This window comes from Anolis carolinensis, unplaced genomic scaffold (genome assembly GCF_035594765.1).
Source record: "Anolis carolinensis isolate JA03-04 unplaced genomic scaffold, rAnoCar3.1.pri scaffold_12, whole genome shotgun sequence".
In the NCBI taxonomy this organism is placed as follows: domain Eukaryota; kingdom Metazoa; phylum Chordata; class Lepidosauria; order Squamata; family Dactyloidae; genus Anolis; species Anolis carolinensis.
In genome coordinates this window covers 24237679-24257599 of record NW_026943823.1, presented here as the reverse complement: position 1 = coordinate 24257599, position 19921 = coordinate 24237679, and the positions used below count along the sequence as shown (strand labels likewise).

At 43.6% G+C, this 19921-nt stretch overlaps 1 protein-coding gene across 3 annotated transcripts in view; it reads left to right on the top strand.

Moving 5' to 3' along the window:
• Positions 1-15663: 15663 nt before the first annotated feature.
• pasd1 (PAS domain containing repressor 1) overlaps positions 15664-19921 on the top strand; it is an 80501-nt gene continuing 76243 nt past the window's right edge. The window contains exons 1-2 of one of the 3 annotated variants that reach the window (XM_062964048.1): positions 15664-15738; positions 17401-17559. The gene's annotated coding sequence lies outside the window, so the exon portion shown is untranslated. Of the gene's footprint in view, positions 15739-16762; positions 17560-19921 lie in introns of those variants that run through there. The other 2 variants (XM_062964049.1, XM_062964047.1) reach the window with 2 other exon arrangements.

Below are 19921 nucleotides of genomic sequence, written 5' to 3'. Positions count from 1 at the left end.
CTTCCTAAAGATATGAAGGTCAATGCATGGAGGAACCAGAAGAAATGCTTGGACTGCCATTGTCTATAAGCATAAACGTATATACACAAATGCATAGAAGACCCAGAAAACAATGCTTGAGTCACCTCTTCCTAAAGATATGAAGGTCAATGCATGGAGGAACCAGAAGAAATGCTTGGACTGCCATTGTCTATAAGCATAAACGTATATACATGAATGCATAGAAGACCCAGAAAACAATGCTCAACTCACCTCTTCCTATGGAAATGAAGGTCAATGTATGGAGGACCCAGAAAAACAAGGCTATGGCCACCTCTTCCTATACATATGAAGGTCAATGCATGGAGGATCCAGAATAAATGCTTGGACTGCCATTGTCTATAAGCATAAACATATATACATCAATGCATAGAAGACCCAGAAAACAATGCTTGAGTCACCTCTTCCTATGGGAATGGAAGGTCAATGTATGGAGGACCCAGAAGAAATGCTTGGACTGCCATTGTCTATAGGCATAAACGTATATATGTCAATGCATAGAAGACCCAGAAAAACAAGGCTTCAGCCACCTCTTCCTATGGGCATGAAGGTCAATGTATGGAGGACCCAGAAAAACAAGGCTTCAGCCACCTCTTCCTATAGGTATGAAAGTCAATTCATGGAGGATCCAGAAGAAATGCTTGGACTACCATTGTCTATAGGCATAAACGTACATATGCCAATGCATGGAGGACCCAGAAAACAATGCTTGGGTCACTAATTCCTGTAGCTATGAAGGTCAATGTATGGAGGACCCAGAAGAAATGCTTGGACTGCCATTGTCTGTAGGCATAAAGGTATATACGTCAATGCATAGAAGACCCAGAAAACAATGCTTGAGTCACTTCCTCCTTTGGGTATGAAGGTCAATGTATGGAAGACCCATAAGAAATACTTGGACTGCCATTGTCTACAGGCATAAAGGTATATATGTCAATGCATAGAAGACCCAGAAAACAATGCTCAAGTCACCTCTTCCTATAGGTATGAAAGTCAATGCATGGAGGACCCAGAAAAATAAGGCTTCAGCCACCTTTTTCTATAGGTATGAAGATCAATTCATGAAGGACCCAGAAGAAATGCTTGGACTGCCATTGTCTATAGGCATAAAGGTATATATGTCAATGCATAGAAGACCCAGAAAACAATGCTCGAGTCACCTCTTCCTATGGGAATGAAGGTCAATGCATGGAGGACCCAGAAAAACAAGGCTTCAGCCACCTCTTCCTATAGGTATGAAAGTCAATGCATGGAGGACCCTGGACAAATGCTTGGGCTGTTATTGACTGTAAGCATAACAGTATATACGTCAATGCATAGAAGACCCAGAAAACAATGCTTGAGTCACTTCCTCCTATGGGTATGACAGTCAATATGTGGAGGATTCAGAACAACTCTGCTTGAGTGACCATTGTCTATTGGCGTGAAGGAGTGTGCATTGCTAATGCATGGAAGCCTCAGAGAAACAAGGCGTGGGCTCTGTCAGTCAAGAGCAGACAAAGCTGGGCAAGAAAATCCAGTGTTGTGGCTTCTCTTAAGAAGACAGCCTTGTACATTTCTGTTTTCCAAGGGTGGCTCCTTCTTGAAAATCTATGCGCCAATTCTAGGTCAACCCGATCTCCAGTAAATCTGGGCCAAGCCATTGCCTAAGAGGCCACCAACGTTCCCTTTCTGGAGGCTGCCTTTTGCCTGACGCAGAAAGAAAGACGTCACCTCCCAAGTCTCAGAATTGTTTTCCTTTTCCTTCCAGGCCTGTGAACGGTTGCAGCAGTTTATTTAAAACAGTGGGGCGAATTCCTTCTGCTGGGATGGAGTCACCATTGGGAAGCCACAACCCAGTTTGGTTTTCTTGCTATGTGGACTCAGAGGGGGGGAAAAAACATGTGAGATCATTTATTTGTCAAGTGCGTTTTGCTGGGGCAACTTGAAATGTGAATGGCCTTTGAAAGGGCATTTCTGTTGTAAAACCTAACACTTTTCATACCTTTTCTCACACATTCCAAGGCGTCAAAGCTGCAGGAACCAGGTGCCGTTATTGCCTTATTTGTTCCTCCCATCTGGTAATATTTGTGTTCTGCTTTTGACTCTTGCTCTTGAGTCTGTCGTGATCCGTGGAAATAACTTACCACAGGGTTAGGCAATGGCATACTTTGAAGGGCAACATGCTACCATTATTATTACTCTAAAACTCGCAAGTGCGGTGCCAATTTGGTCCCCAATTTAAGTTTAAAATGCATATCATAATAATAACAATTATCATCATCATCATCATCATCCAGCAAAGAGGGAAAGAAGAGACATTCCAGTCGGCTCAGGCAAAAGGAAATAATAATAATAATAATAATAATAATAATAATAATAATAATAATAATAATTCACTGCACCCTCGCAGTGATGTTGACCGGCTATATCTGCCTAGAAGATCAGGGGGCAGAGGACTCTTACAAGTAAAACAAGCAGTCAAAGAAGAACATGCCCTGGCAGAATATGTAAAGCAAAGTGAAGAACCTGCTTTGATTGAAGTCAAAAATCAGAAACTCCTCAAAGCACAGCAGACAAAAAACCAGTACAAGAAAACCGCACTACAAACTAGAGCTGACAGCTGGCACAACAAAACATTGCATGGAAAGTTCCTTGACAAAATTGAAGGAAAAGCTGACAAGGAGAAGACCTGGTGATGGCTCACGAATGGGACCCTGAAGAAGGAGACAGAAGGCCTGATCCTTGCAGCCCAGGAGCAAGACATCAGAACAAAGGCCATTCAGGCCAAGATCGAAAAATCAGCTGATGACCCAAAATGCAGACTGTGCAAGGAAACCGACGAAACCATGGATCATCTCCTCAGCTGCTGTAAGAAAATCGCACAGACAGACTACAAACAGAGGCACAACTATGTGGCCCAAATGATTCATTGGAACTTATGCTCAAGTACCACCTGCCAGCAGCAAAGAACTGGTGGGATCACAAACCCGCAAAAGTAATGGAAAATGAGCACGCAAAGATACTGTGGGACTTCCGAATCCAGACTGACAAAGTTCTGGAACACAACACACCAGACATCACAGTTGTGGAAAAGAAAAAGGTTTGGATCATTGATGTCGCCATCCCAGGTGACAGTCGCATTGATGAAAAACAACAGGAAAAACTCAGCCGCTCTCAGGACATCAAGATTGAACTGCAAAGACTCTGGCAGAAACCAGTGCAGGTGGTCCCGGTGGTGATCGGCACATTGGGTGCCGTGCCAAAAGATCTCAGCCGGCATTTGGAAACAATAGACATTGACAAAATCACAATCTGTCAACTGCAAAAGGCCACCCGACTGGGATCTGCGCGCATCATCCGAAAATACATCACACAGTCCTAGACACTTGGGAAGTGTTCGACTTGTGATTTTGTGATATGAAATCCAGCATATCTGTCTTGTTTGCTGTGACATAATAAAATAATAATAATAATAATAATAATAATAATAATAATAATAATAATAATAATAATAAGCAGTCCATTTCAGAAGTGAAGAGCTGAGAAGAAGGTTCCATCATGGTTTCAAACTTTAACTTTGCAGGGGACGAGGGAGTTGTGTTCGATCCTCAAACACAATAAAAACAGGACAGTTTCATTGCAAGGTTGTGCCTGAATTTATGGGATCCCTTTGTGACCATAAAAGTAGCCTTCTGTTTGCACAGGAAGTGCCAGTTCTCACACATCCGATGCTGCCTCTCTTAAGACGGGGCTTTAGATCTGATTAGACTTTGTTCACATGCAGAAATGTCCTTGTTGACTTTGCTGTTAGAAAAGTTTACGAGAAAATGGAAATGTACCAGTCACGTCTTCAACAGATAGGAGGAAACCATGAAAATGAACAAAATCTGGCTACCAGTATTAAAAAAAAAAAACAAACTCCAAAATCAGAACAGTAAATAAAGAGCAATACTCTGAAAACAGAAGAATTCCAGACATGAATGAATCAGGGGCAGCTAACAACTCTGAACAAAGGATTTCCCCAGGCCAGGATGTGAAGCTTGGAAGGCCATTTAATGCTAATCAAGGTGATTAATTATAACAATCACACTGGCTTCCAACAGACAAGAGTCCTTTCTCCCAACCTGGACCTTCCAGAGATATATAAACTTTCCTTGCTTAGTTTCTCCTTTTATTATTATTATTATTATTATTATTATTATTATTATTATTATTATTATTATTATTATTATTATTTCTCACATTTATATCCCGTCCTTCTCACCCAAAGGGACTCAGGGCGGCTTACAACAGTGGCAACAATTAGATGCCCATACAAACCAATATAAAACAGCACATCAAACAGTTTAAACTATTATATACCTCACAAAATCTGAGGATGCCAGCCACAGATGCAGGCAAAACGTCAGGAGATAATACTTCTGGGACACAGCCATACAGCCCGGAAAACACACAACAACTCAGTTCTGATAATTGCAATAAAGAGAATCTATGCTTTAAAATGATTGAAAAGCTATTCATAACACTCTTATATGCGGCCGTTGTAGTTTTGGCCATAGAAGTGCTCTGATCACTGGAGATGACCGACATTTAATATATTTTGCATACAAAAATACGAATATAGGTCAACAGCGAGAACAACTTTCCATATTTCCTAATGCCGAGGTTGTAAGTCCATTGAGGTGGAAAAGGTACATTTAAATGTCTATCTGTCTCTGTGTGCTAACACTATTCAAAGAATATGCTAAGAATCTGAACTACATTGTAAATGGCACCGACAAGGTTCGTGTTTAATTACTTTGCTGATAAGCATGTAAATTTCTCAGAGAGAGAGAGAGAGAGAGAGAGATGCAATGATGACTTGCTAAGTTAGGAAAACAGATTTGAGGCCAAAAGAAATACAATTATTTCTCGGCGATGGAAGGATCTCATTCACCTCCAGGCGAAAAATAATGAGGAGACGCTTGTTGTTTGCAAAGCATCGTAAAATGTTTTCCGATCATCCTAACAAGTTCATCACGCGCCGTCGTTTTGAGCTGTGTTCATAAAGGCTTTGAGTGGAGCTTTAATATCCGCAGGTTTGGCCGGCTTTCGTTTTCATAACGAGCTCCTTGATTAAAAGCCATTCCGTTTTCCGTGTTCTTTGCGAAAAGAACACACAGAATCACACAGAGATGAGATTGGCTTTTGTTTTTGCTCCGGGTGTCGGGAAGGAACTCTCCTGCCACAAATAACACCGTGGAGTCCAAGGTCGTAAATGGGAATGAGGCAAAAGACGATGCCTTTGAAAGACCTTGGTCATGATGCCTCCAGGGCTAGAATCCCCCCAAAAACCCTAAATCAAGCAAAGGCAAATGAGTAGCAGGCATACAGTTAAAATTAAAGACTGGCCGTGATGGTGGTCTGTGGGCATATGCTCCGCCCAAAGATTTGGAATCACTGCCAAGAACCATTCCCAAAATGCCCAAAATCTTGGAAACTAAGCAGGATCACTTCTGGTTGATACTTGGATGGGAGGCTATACCATAGGAGACCATCAAGGGAGTGAAGATATTAGAGATGTGCACGAAAAAGTTACTTCGTTTCCATCGTGCTGTCGTTTCATTTCAACTGTTCATCTACACAAAATGAATGATGACATTTTCATTGGAAACGAGAAGCAACACGAAAATGAAAGCTGCACAGTCATCATGCTTGCTTTAGTTTTCCTTTCGTTTTTGCCGCATAACAATAAGCAGATACTGACAGAGAGCTGCTTTCCCGTTACATCTGATGTGTACCAATGGGTGTTAATAATAATATTGTCGAAGGCTTTCATGGCCAGGATCACAGGGTTGTTGTTTGTTTTTCGGGCAGTATGGCCATGTTCCAGAAGTATTCTCTCCTAAGAAGAGAATACTTCTGGAACATGGCCATACTGCCCGAAAAACATACAACAACCCAATAATAATATTAATATGGGGAGATGGTGGCGGGGTATAAATAAAGTTTATTATTATTATTATTATTATTATTATTATTATTATTATTATTAAATAACGATAGCTACTCTGGGACCCTTAGCTGAGTCTGAGAGAGGAGTGCCTCCCCCTTACATCTGATGTGTACCAATGCGTGTTAATAATAATAATAATAATAATAATAATAATATAAATAATGATATTTATTCTGGGACCCTTAGCTGAGCCTGGGAGAGGAGTGCCTCCCCATTACATCTGATGTGTACCAATGGGTGTTAATAATAATATTAATATAAATAACGATAGTTATTTTGGGACCCTAAGCTGAGTCTGAGAGAGGAGTGCCTCCCCATTATATCTGATGTGTACCAATGGGTGTTGATAATAATATTAATATAAATAACGATAGTTATTCTGGGACCCTAAGCTGAGTCTGAGAGAGGAGTATCTCCCCATTACAGCTGATGTGTGCCAATGGGTGTTAATAATAGTAACTATGTGTGTGTGTATGTATATATATATATATATATATATATATATATATATATATATATAGTTACTATTATTAACACCCATTGGCACACATCAGATGTAAACACATCAGATATATATATGATAGTTATTCTGGGAGTCTAAGCTGAGTCTGGGAGAGGAATGGCTCCCCATTACATCTGATGTGTGCCAATAGGTGTTCATAATAATAGTATTAATAACAATGGGAAAAACCCAAAGGTTTTAGAAGTTGGTGGGCAGGGAGGAAGCAGTGGCAGTCTTATTTATTTATTTATTTATTTACAGTATTATTATTGTTATTAATAATTATTGTTATTAATAAATTTATTAAATAAATAAATAAATAAATACCGCTCCTCCTTGCTTTTGGGCAGGTCATTGAGACTGGCAGGCGAAGGGCGTGTGTCTCCCGGGTGCTTCTGTGTCCTGGCAGACAACCCGTGTTCCCATCGTCCCACCCAGCCGGGTTGGCAATGGGATTTCAGGACGCGGGGCTGCTTTGGCCTCCGCCTGCTTCTCCTTGCCCAACCCCTGCAACTCCCTCACCTCCTCGGAACAAGGAGGTTAGTCATGAGAAGCAGGGCTGCCAATCACCTTGAGTGGAAGAAGGTACAGGGAGATCTCCAAAGGCAGGGCGACACTGAGCTCACGGTGGATCCTTGCCCTTTTGTTTTAACCCGTTCCCAGATGTTGTGCAGGCTGAGATGACTTGGGACACTTCCAGACAGCACGAAAACACGGGTTTAAGAGGGAGGACAAAAAAACAAAGCACCTGAGAGCTGTCAATCCTGGGATTTCTTCCTCTGCCTCGGAACAAGATAGAGGGCAAACAGGGGACATCTGGCGGAAGATTTTTAATATTCACGCAGTTATGCGCTGAACCGTATATGCGATTATGCGCACATGCGAATATCTAAATATAAATATGAGCAGATTCCCATGTGCGCATATGCGGTTTGGCACATAACAGAGTGAATCAAAACAAAAGGTTCCACTGTTGAACAACTCTTATTACAGTCACGAAGTTCTTCCTAATGTTCAATGGAATCTAATTTCCTGTCATTTGAACCCATGGCTCTATTGAGTCCAAGTCTTTTGTACCTTTAAATCAAAAATACAAACACAGAGTCAGGCCCCTTCCACGCCACTGTATAAAATCCACATTGAACTGGATTATATGGCAGTGTGGACTCAGATAACCCAGTTCAAAGCAAATATTGTGGATTATCTGCCTTGATATTCTGGTTTATATGGCTAGGTGGAAGAGAACCATAATGGGCCCCGTATTCATCCCCATCCTTTGCTCCATGACAACATCCCCAGGAGCTGAGTTTCAATGCTCTACATGGTTCTAAATGCAACATTCCATGAAAAAAATATTATGCAAAGTTATGGAAATCTATATACTGTATATACTCGAGTATAAGCCTAGTTTTTCAGCCCTTTTTTAAGACTGAAAAAGCCCCCCTCGGCTTATACTCGGGCGAGGGTCCTGGTTGGCTTATATTTGGGTCAGCTTATATTCGAGAATATATGGTACTTTTATTATTTTTCTCTATTATTATTGGTATTATTACATTTACATTGAAGAAGATGAGAATAATGATTTGATCAGATTTTGATACGGCCGATGGGCTAATCAATAAAACGTGATTTGATTTGATCAGAGTTGGACAGTCTTATCTTAAATGTGAGCTTTATGTAAATATTCAAAAACATTTAACCTACTGATGCCTCAATTAATGTAATTTTATTGGTATCTATTTTTATTTCTGAAATTTACCACCCTCGGCCTATACTGGAGTCAATGTTTTCCCAGTTTTTTTGTGGTAAAATTAGGTGCCTTGGCTTATATTCGGGTCGGCTTATACTCGAGTATATACGGTACATAATGTATCCTGCTTGCTGAATTTGGCCTTTCGTGTAATAGAACAATTTCCTTTTTCTTATTAACTGGTTGTCCAGACTAACCTGGGTCTGGATATAATTTGGAAAAATCCTTCTTTGGGACTGCACTGCCCAGAATCCTTCATCCAGCATGGCTTGGCTTTGCTGGCATGAGGATTCTGGGAACTGTAGTCCAAGAGAAGTAACTTTTTCCATGCTCTGATCATCTTCAACCAGTCTTGGGGATGTCAAGGTGAGCTGCCGAAAGCGTTCAGTGCCGAAGCTTTGAAAGGAGAATGTTTTTCCTAATAAACGCTACAGGCCGCCCGCTTGCTCCTTTTTTCCGTGCCTTTTGGTTACCTTGAGAGATGCCTCCCTGGATGAGTCTCTTCTGACTCAGACGGAGATGTCAGGTCACCACTTGCCCCGCTGAAGAGCTTGTTTGTCCTTGGATCCAAAAACGCAGCCTCTGGCTAGGAAAGCGCTGAACCACGGCTGTGGCTGAGTGCACACTTGGCGGAGGAGGCTTCTTCTTTGGACAGGTAGCAATAGGGAGGCTTTAGGAGGACAGGAACTAAGCAGAACTTGGGCAGAAGAACTGGTTCCGCTGGCCCGGTTGTGTCTGATTCACTCTCAGCAGCTCCTTTGGAGTCTGAATCAACAGCTAGTAGGTCTGTGCAATCGATGAAAAAAATGTTTCAAAACATTATAAAATTAGGGTGATGGCGTTTCGTTTCTAAAGTGTTTCTAAACTGTCATAAGTGCAGATTTCGTTACTACAGTAGAGTCTCGCTTATCCAATGTAAACGGGCCAGCAGAACATTGGATAAGTTAGTATGTTGGATAATAAGGAGAGATTAAGGAGAAGCCTATTAAACATCAAATTAGGTTATGATTTTACAAATTAAGCACCAAAACATCATGTTATACAACACATTTGAGGGAGTTCTTCCCAGCCCAGCACTGATTTAAATAAATTTAAATTATATTATTATTATTATTATTTTCTAGAAGTTTTGGCCATTCCTCCTCTTTGCAGATTCAACCATTCAAGTAATGAGTAAGTTTCAGTTCTCAAGTTTTTGGCACAGGCCATGCCCACATCTTGGATATTAAACCGTAAGTACAAATTTAATGCATTTGATCCGACTTACGAGGACTAAGGAAAAATTGTACATCACTAATTACTATATCAGTCTAGTCCAAGTCTGAAATCCCACCTAGGAACCACAGAACTATAGTCTGCAGGAAGTGTCCTGAGTTGGTTTAAACAGCTGATTTTAACGTTGATATACCTGATTTAAATGTTCAATATTTTTGATGTTTAATGTTTGTGTGCATTTCTAATTGTTTTATGTCCTGGTATGGAATGCTTATATTGGAGTCAATGATTTCCCAGGTGGTTTTTTTGTGGTAAAATTAGATGCCTCGGCTTATATTCGGGTCGGCTTATACTCGAGTATATATGGTATGATGTGAGTCCCCTTTGGGGTGGGAATGGTGGAATATAAATGTTTTAAATAAATAATAAATAAACCCAACTGGAAAAGGGCACAACGGAGATGTACCTGTGAAAAAGCAACCTGCTTGACATCCTTGATAGGAAAACATAGTTGTCATGGCGAGCGCTCGCTCATACTCCCCATAGCAACTGCAGAACGGGAGAATGAAGTCCGATGGAGAAGCCTCCCTTAAGCATCCATTTGTGGCTCTGTAACTTTGAATATGAGTCAATATGGCTGTGCTATTTTGCTGCAAAAGCCCTACTTTCATTTCGAGTGCCATTAGCAGAGTGCCATCCAGGTATAAAGTCACCTTGTTGCTCAAATCAATGCTGCGGAAAAAGAAGAAAGAAACAATTGCAGCCAAGAGGCAGAAATATTGCTACCAGTTGCAGCATTTGGAGAAGGGGAATTGCTGGTTCCCCATGCGAGACAGCTTTGAAAGCACTTATGTACTGCTTTATATGTTGGAAGTTGTAGAGTATGATCCCTGGCATCTATGTGGGATACCAGCTGTGGCGCAGCTGGTTAGTAGCCATCTGCAATAAATCATTACTGACTGAGATGTCATGGGTTTGAAGCTAGCACGGATCGGAGTGAGCTCCCGACCATTAATAGTCTAGCTTGCTGTTGATCTATGCAGCCCGAAAGACAGTTGCATCTGTCAAGTAGGAAATTTAGGTACCACTTTATACGGGAAGCTAATTTAACTAATTTACAGCACCATAAAACCTTCAAGCAGCATGCGGACGAATGAGTAAGCACTCCATCAAGGACTCGGTGTCACAAGTAGACGGTGAAGCAGTAGCTCCCCCTGTGGCCAAGATCGAGCACACCCTCATGAAGCCGGAAGCTGGAAAATGTTAAATTGCCTCTGTGTCTGTCTATATATGTCGTATGTCTAATGGCATTGAATGTTTGCCATGTATATGTGCATTGTGGCTCTCGATTTTTCCCAGGAACTGCCCGTGGAGAGCCTTCTTTCGCCAATTTTCTCTTCTGCTCTGAATTGCGTGTTTACGGTATTCACTCTTTGTCTTTTGCACTTGAAGCAGTTTACTATCAACTTCCCTCAATGTTGGTTCAATGTTATTATTATTATTACTATAATAATAATAATAATAATAATAATAATAATAATAATAATAATAATAATAATAATATTTATTTTTATATCCCGCCCCATCTCCCCGAAGGGACTCGGGGCGGTTCACAACAGGGACAAGCCTGAAAGAACAACACAACATATTTGAGAAAAAATTAAAACTTCTTTATGTTTTAAAAGCGTATGGCACTTTATCACTGTTCCTCATTTCCATGATACATCATCATCCCATATTTAACCTTTGGCGCTCCCTATATTAGAAGCGACATGGAGCACGGCAACCAATTTGGAGCAATCTTCTTCCAGAGGATCTTTTGCCTTGGCCAGTGAAGCATTGGTCACACAGTTGGCCAGTTGGGATTGCCGATTCGCCTATTTTGGCTTTGAAGTCATGGTAGTCCATGCTTCTTAAAAAGCAGGAAGGCCGGCTCTTGGTGTTTTGAATAACCATTAGGAACACTATGTAAATTGTTCAATTTGTCAACACGCAAGATTACAGGCTAATTATGAAATGTAGAAAGAGGAAGTTTAAAAAAAAAAAAGGATTTGAGTTTATGTATTTTTTAAAGTTCTCTGACAAGGAAGATGGGAAATGGTGGAGCCGGTGACCCACTTCTGTTGCCCGGAGCGTCTCCAAGGAAGCGCTTTGCTCGGCGCATAAGATTTCAGGCTTTGCCGGGAGCTTCCTGCTTGCGCCGCGGTGCCATTTGTGGCAAAGGGTGGAGCAAATTCCTGTAGTCGTTGGTGGCACCCAGGAGCTGAAGAGCAGATAGTTTTTATTTAGGCCAAACAAATGAGCCAAGACAAAGGACAATGGGTAGGCGCGTGTGCCGTCCCCAGCGGAGGCGGCAAAACAGAAGCCATGCTTTCCAGTATTTTATTTTATATTAAAATCTAAACCCACAATGCAAAAAAAAGGGTTGTGTCTATTTACCTTGATATTTTGTATATGTGCAAAGTGGTTCAAGGAGCACAGCGTAATAACAAGATGATCCTATTCCAGCCTCAGCCCTGCCTTAATGAGCACTGCTGACCAGCATTGCTGATCTTGAAATTCCAGTTTGGGCGGGATGGTGTGTCTACAACTTTCTCAGAAATTCCCTGCTTGGCCGGAAACAAAAGGAATATTCATACAAATACATAAGGGCTTCTTGTTGACGCGGCTCAAAGTGCCCGCGTTGTGGCCAAGGTCTCGTTCTGTGTGCAAATCGGCCGATTCATATAAAAACAGCACGTTGTTGACGTGAGAAAGGAAATGCCATCTGCGGATGGGAGGAAAGCCGGCTTCATTCATAAATGGCTGTCAGCGCCACTTCGGATCTCGCAGGAATACAATATGACCGGCTGTATGTTTCCCTCCACTCACCTTCCCCTATAAAAGTGACCTTTGAATATATTGGAGTTGCTTAGACAAATGAGGTGAAATTTCACAGGAATGGTTCCTTGATCCCGGTTACAGTGTCGTCACCTTTTTTGGGGGGAAAATAATATTCTTAGAGAAATACTAGCTGTCCGGCCACGCATTGCTGTGGCGTATGAGAATCCTTTGTTGGCCAGGTGGAATAGCACAACTTCAGACAGTTGTGACTTGCAAAATCCATTCAGACGAAGCGAGGCCATTTCTGGCACAAAAAGGAAAGAAACGGTGTGCTTTCGTGCTGTGATGACTTTCCGGCATCCTTTCGCTGGAGCCAAAGCTCACATCAGTTCACATAACTTCTTGATTCTCTCTGCACTGATTCCGCCCTTGAAACAAGCTGTTCTGGGTGATTACTCATACAGAGTTGTGAATCACTAACTTAACATTTTCTCCTTCCTTCTTCATTTATTTTGGTTTTTATCCCCCCCCCCCCCATTGGCACATAACAACCTCCCTTACGTCTCCCTCCTAAGGATGCATAAGATTAGCATTTGCTCTTATTCCCAAAGAGATGAGACACGCAAACAAGTGGGATAAAGAGGAAGAATGTCGCTCTAGATTCTTCTCAAGTGTGAAGCATAATGGGAAGAAGAAGACTGCCATTCTGTCGTTGTAATAATACTAGCTGTGCCCGGCCACGCGTTGCTGTGCTGGTATGGGAAATAAAGTATTGAGGAATTGGTGGTAGTTAAGGTACAGGGTAAAGGTTTTCCCCTGACATAATCTGTATTTTATAGGCCTAAGTGAGGCCTAACTCTGCCTGTCCCCTGGACTGAGTGGGTTGCTAGGAGACCAAGTGGGCGGAGCTTAGCCTTCTAACTGGCAGCAATTGGATAAAAACAATTATTCCTCTCCCTCTAATTAGGACTTTATTTTTCTTTTCTTTTTGTCGTATCAACCTAGAGGCGTGGATGATGGGTCGTGTTGTCAAATTTCGAGGTTGGGAGGCCTTTAGTTTTGTTGTTTTGTTGGTCACCAGGATTCCATCACTCTTTTATATATATAGATAGAGACAATGCACTGAAAATATTGCATGCAATTTTAGTTTAATGGTAGTCACTACACTTTTGCGGTTGGTAGAGAGTTCTGGTTAACTGTATTGGAATAATGAATAATAATACATCGACTGATTGACTGATTTTAGTTTTTGCTAAAGGTTAGTAGCTGAAAACAAATTCAGCATCGCTACTAATAAAATGCTGCATTAACGGCATGGAAAACAACAGTCAGCAAGCATCTACACTGTAGAATGAATGCAGTTTGACACCACTTTACCTGCCACGGCTCAATGCTATGGAACCCTAGGAGTTGTAGTTTGACAAAGAGAGCCAAACTACTGCTACTAGGTTTCCGTAGCACGGAACCACAACAGTTAAAGTGTGCCAAACTGCATTAATACTACACTGTAGATGCATCTCTAGTTGTATGAGCAGCTGGAGTTTGATGCAGAGGCCAGGTAGGGATCAGAGATAAAAGCATTGCACACAGAAAGTCAATGATTCAACCCATGATCTGTGTGTGTTTGTGTGTGGGCTGCAACACAGTAGAGAATATCGTTATAATTAGGGTGGTGCTTTTGCGGTAAACCTTTTTCAGACTTTCTTACTCTAGAGGAGGCGTCCGACTCCTTTTATCTTTAGTGGTTGATGTTGAATCATTACTCATTTTTTTCTGGTTTTATGTGTTTTATTATATTTAAAACCTTAAACTGTTTATTCTATTTGATTGATGTTATCATTGTTTTTGTTTTGATATTCGTTGAAATTGTGTTATTCTGCTTTTGTTTTGGGCTTGGCCCCATGTTAGCCGCCCCGAGTCCATTCGGGGAGATGGTGGCGGGATAGAAAAATAAAGTATTGTTATTATTTATTATTCCTTTCTTTTTCTTTCTTTCTTCCTTTTTTCCGTCCTTCTTCTTCCTTCCCTCCTCCCTTCCTTCTTTCCTCCCCCTTCCTTCCTCCTTTTCTTCCTTCCCTCCTTTTTTCCTTCTTCTTTCTTCTTCCTTTCCTCCTATTCCCTTCCTTCTTTCTCCTTCCTTCTTCCTTTCCCTCCTTCCTCCCTTCTTTTCTTCCCCCCTTCCTTCCCTCCTTTTTTCCTTATTTTCTTCCTTCCTACTTCTTTCTCTTTCCTTCCTTCTTCCTTCCCTCCTCTTCCCTTCCTTTTTTCTCCTTCCTCCCTTCCTTCCCCCTTCCTTCCCTCCTTTATTCCTTATTTTCTTCCTTCCTTCTTCCTTCGCTCCTCTTCCCTTCCTTCTTTCTCCTTCCTTCTTTCCTTCCCTCCTTTTTTCCTTATTTTCTTCCTTCCTCCTTCTTTCTCTTTCCTTCCTTCCTTCCTCCTTTCCTTTCTTCTTCTTTCCTTCCTCCTTCCCTCCCCCCTTTCTTCTTCCTATCCCTCCTTCCTTCCTTCTTTCCATCCTTCCTCCCTCCCTTCCTTCTTTCTATCCTTCCCTCTTTCCTTCATTTCCTCCTTTTCCCTTATTTCCTTCCTTCTTCTTTCTCTTTCCTTCCTTCCTTCCTCCTTTCCTTTCTTCTTCTTTCCTTCCTCCTTCCCTCCCTCCTTTCTTCTTCCTATCCCTCCTTCCTTCCTTCTTTCTATCCTTCCCTCTTTCCTTCATTTCCTCCTTTTCCCTTATTTCCTTCCTTCTTCTTTCTCTTTCCTTCCTTCCTTCCTTCCTCCTTTCCCTTCTTCTTCTTTCCTTCTTCCTTCTCTCCTCTTCCCTTCCTTCTTTCTCCTTCCTTCCTTTTTCTTTCTCACTCAAGTCTTTCACCAGACGACCTCTCCTGTCCCAAACACCTTCAGCAAAGCCAGGCCTGGGCCAGCTCTGTCTCTCCCTCCAGGTGTTTGGACTTCAACTTCATCAGAGCCCATCGCCTGTTAGGAATGGTGGGAGTTGGAGTCCAAACCCCTGGAGCGCCGGAGTTGGCTCAGGCCGGGCTTTGCTGAATCCCTGCAAAGGGAGCTTTGCACCAAAGTCGCGCCGAAGCCTTCAGTCGCGATAGAAAGCGGCGGCGGTGTGTCTTGCGGGCCAGGCGCACGCGGAGCGTCTGTGGATGTGTTTTCCCTGCAGAAGGTTCCTCCTGTTCCGGGCCGGGCGAGTGCGCGCTCCCTCCCCCCCCCCCGCCCAGGCCCACGAGGCGCGCTCCCGAGACTGCGCGCCCGGAGAAAGTAGGTCAGCGCCTGAATGGAGCGGAGGCGCAACAAGGAAAGAGGGAGGGAGGGAGGGAGGGAGGGAGGGAAGGAAGGAAGGAGAAGAAAGAAGGAAGGAAGGAAGGAAGGAAGGAGGAAGGAAGGAGAAGAAGGAAGGAACAAATGAACGAAAGAAGGAAGTGGGTAAGAAGGAAGGGGGTAGGAAGGAAGGACGGAAGGAAGGAAGAGAACATACAGGAGGGCTTGGGAAGGGAATGACCCACGTGCGTGGGAGTTGTAGTCCACCCACCCTGCTGCACCCAGAGCACTCTGGACCCCCCCCCCCCCCGGTAATGATCTGGACCCAACTTCGAATACAGATCCCCATGACACACTCCACGTCCTGGTGCAGTTTGAGGGAGGAGGGACCATGAATGATGGGATTTGCAGTACCTTCACCCTCTTCAGCTTCCTTCCTTGTGTATTCCCTCCCGCCCGCCTTTCTTTCTTCCTTTCTTTCTTTCTTTCTTTCTTTCTTTCTTTCTTTGTTTCCTTCCTTCCTTCCTTCCTTCCTTCCTTCTGTGTTTCCTTCCTCTCTTCTTTCCTTATTTTCTTCCTCCTTTCTCCATTTCTTTCCTTCCTTCTGTGTTTGCTTCCTTCCTTTCCTTCCTTCTGTTTTCCTTTCCTCCCTCCCTTCTGTTTCCTTCCTTCCTTCCTTCCTTCCTTCTGTGTTTGCTTCCTTCCTTCCTTTCCTTGTGTCCTCCTTCCCTCCTTCCTTTATTTCCTTCCCTCCTTCCGTATTTGTTTCCTCCCTTCTTTCTTTCCTTCACTTCTTTTCTTTCCTTCCGTGTATCCTTTCCTCTCTCATTCCTTCCTTCTTTCCTTTCTCCCTTCTGTATTTCCTTCCTTTCCTTCTTTCCTTCTGTTTCCTTCCTCCCTCCCTCCCTTCTGTTTCCTTCTTTTCTTCCTCCCTCCCTCCCTGCCTTCTTTTTCCTTCCTTTCTTCCATCCTCCTTTCCTTCCTTCCTTCCTTCCTTCCTTCCGTCTTTCCTTCCTTCCTTCTGTATTTCCTTCCTTTCCTTCTTTCCTTCTGTTTCCTTCCTCCCTCCCTCCCTTCTGTTTCCTTCTTTTCTTCCTCCCTCCCTCCCTGCCTTCCTTTTCCTTCCTTTCTTCCATCCTCCTTTCCTTCCTTCCTTCCTTCCTTCCTTCCGTCTTTCCTTCCTTCCTTCTGTATTTCCTTCCTTTCCTTCTTTCCTTCTGTTTCCTTCCTCCCTCCCTCCCTTCTGTTTCCTTCTTTTCTTCCTCCCTCCCTCCCTGCCTTCCTTTTCCTTCCTTTCTTCCATCCTCCTTTCCTTCCTTCCTTCCTTCCTTCCGTCTTTCCTTCCTTCCTTCTGTATTTCCTTCCTTTTCTTCTTCCCTTCTGTTTCCTTCCTTTCTTCCTTCTGTATTCCCTTCCTTTCCTCCCTTCCGTTTCCTTCCTTTGCGTGCGCGTCCCCCCCCCCTTCTCTCTCTCTCTCTCTCTCCCGGCCCCGCCCTTCCCTTTCCTCCGACAGGGAGCGCGCGTTCTCGTGCGCGCAAGCACAAACACACTCTCTCATTCTCTCTCTCGTGCGCGCGCGCGGTGGGGCGGAGGGTGGGGCGCGCCCCCGCGTGGCGCTGAGCCAGGCGGAGCAGCAGCGCCAAAGCCAAAGCCAAAGCCAAAGGCAGATCCGCGGCGGGCGAAGGGAAGCGGGCGAAGGCGGAGCGGCGGGCGCTCCGGAGGGAGTTACACAAGCAGCCCGGGCGGGTCGCGCGCCGGGCCGGCCAATGCGGAGGAGTTCCCCGAGTCCCCCCCTCTCTCTCTCTCTCTCTCTCTCCGTCGGGGAAGGATGCTCGGGGCGCCTTCGGGGGGCGAGGACTGACCCCGGGATGGCGCGCCCCCTCCCCGAGAAGCCCCGGCGCCGAGCAAGAGGAGACGGGCGCGCGCTCCGGGAGGAAGAAGAAGAAGAAGAGCGGGACGAGACGCGCCCCACGCAGCCCTCGCCCGGTGAGTGAGTGAGTGAGTGAGTGACTTCCCCCCGCGGGACTCTCTTCTCTTGACTCGACTGGCTTGGGGACCCGGCTTCGCTTGTTTTGGGCTGTTAGGTGCTGTCACTGAAGTTTGGTCCAGATCCCTCCTCGGCTGCGTTTCGTGCTCTCTGGATGCAGGTGAACTACAACTCCCAGATTCCCAGGCAACCATCCCCAAACGCTGACCCTCCTGTGCACAGTTGGCCGTGTTGGGTCTGTGCGCCAAGTTTGGTCCAGATGCCTCCTTGGCTCAGTTTAACGCTTTCTGCGTAAGAGTGAACTACAAATCCCAGATTCCCAGGGCAGTATTTGCAGTTGGCCATGTTGGGTCTGTGTGCCAAGTTTGTTCCAGATCCGTCATCAGCAGGATTTAGTGCTCTTTGGATAAGGGTGAACTACAACTCCCAGCTTCCCAGGGCAATCACCCCCAAAGGGCCTTGTTTGTTTTTGGATGTTAGGTCATATCAATGTGGTCACATATTACGATATGTCTTAGAAAAAAACCCTCAGTCTTTGCTTTTGTTTTTTATGGATGCTCCCATTAGAAAATGCATAAGGATGTGGGTGAACTAATATCCCCAAAAATGTTGGGTCAACCCTTCCCAAACCCCGCCAGTACAGTAGAGTCTCACTTATCCAATGTTCTGGATTATCCAACACATTTTTGTAGTCAGTGTTTTCAATGCATTGTGATATTTTGGTGCTAAATTCGTAGATACAGTAATTATAGCATTACTGCGTATTGAACTACTTTTTCTGTCAAATTTGTTGTATAACATGATGTTTTGGTGCTTCATTTGTAAAATCATAATCTAATTTGATGTTTAATAGGCTTTTCCTTAGTCCCTCCTTATTATCCAACATATTCGCTTATCCAACGTTCTGCCAGCCCGTTTATGTTGGATAGGTGAGACTCTACTGTATTTACAGTTGGCCATATTGGGTCTGTGTGCCAAGTTTGGTCCAGATCTATCATTGGTGGGGTTCAGAGGGTTCATGGAACACAGGTGAACTATAACTCCCAGAGATAAAGGTCAATTATTATGAGCCACAGTGGCACAATGGGTTAAACCCGTGTGCTGGCTGAACTGCTGATCTGAAGGGTTGCTGATGTGAAGGTTGGTGGTTCGAATCCACAAGACAGGGTGAGCTCCCATCTGTCAGCTCTAGCTTGTGGGGACATGAGAGAAGCCTCCTAGCAGGATGGCAACACACCCGGGCGTCCCCTGGGCAACGTCTCTGTAGATGGCCAATTCTCTCACATCAGAAGCAACTTGTGGTATGTTGTCAAGTTGTTTCTGACATGATTAAAATTATTATTATTATTATTATAATATTTATTCATACCTCACTTTACCCCCTGAGGGATACTCAGAACGGCTTAACATAATAGCATCAGCATCGCTATTTAAAATATGCAAATAGGAAAACATAAAACAGGATTAAATGTAAACAGTGTTGTAAAAAGTTCTTAATTAAAAACCAAAACATATTACCTGTATTGTATCTCTCTATATATAAAAGCATAGCTAGTATTATTATATTGTGCGTTTTTTACAAAAATCCTTTCTGGTGAAATGGGTTGGCTGCATCCTTGGCTTCAGTGGCTCCCTTGTGCCTTTACTTATTGCTCGGCAGGAAAGCCGGTAATATAAGGACGTGCCTGTGTTTGCTCTTCCCGGGAGTGAGTGAGCGATTCCTTGATTCCTTCGTTTCCTTGTCCTCGGCCTCCCAAATTAAGAGGCAACCCAATAGAGCAGACCTTTCAAAACTTCCGGCTGACAATGTGGAGTCAAAAGGTTCCTTTGGTTGTTATTTTTGGAGCCAGTTTTTGGATTCATCTGGAAAGGAAGAGAGGGTTTATTGCAGAGGTTGTGCATTGGGCTTCCATAGCCTTGAGTACTGCCACCTTGCCAAACTATAAATCCCGGGTTTCCATAGCATTGGGTACTGCCACCTTACCAAAGTATAAATTCCTGGTTTCTATAACTTGAGTGCTGCTGCCTTACCAAACTATAAATCCCAGGATTCTATAGCCTTGAGTACTGCCGCCTTACCAAACTGTAAATCCTGGGCTTTTGTAGCATTGGGTACTGCTGCCTTACCAAACTATAAATCCCACGTTTCCGTAGCATTGGGTACTGCTGCCTTACCAATCTATAAATCCCAGACTTTCAAAGCATTGAGTACTGCCGCCTTACCAAACTATAAATCTCATGTTTCTGTAGCATTGAGTACTGCTGCCTTATACCAAGCTACAAATCCCAGGTTTTCATAGCATTGAACACTGCTGCCTTAACAAACTGTAAATCCCGGGTTTCCATTGCTTGAGTACTGCC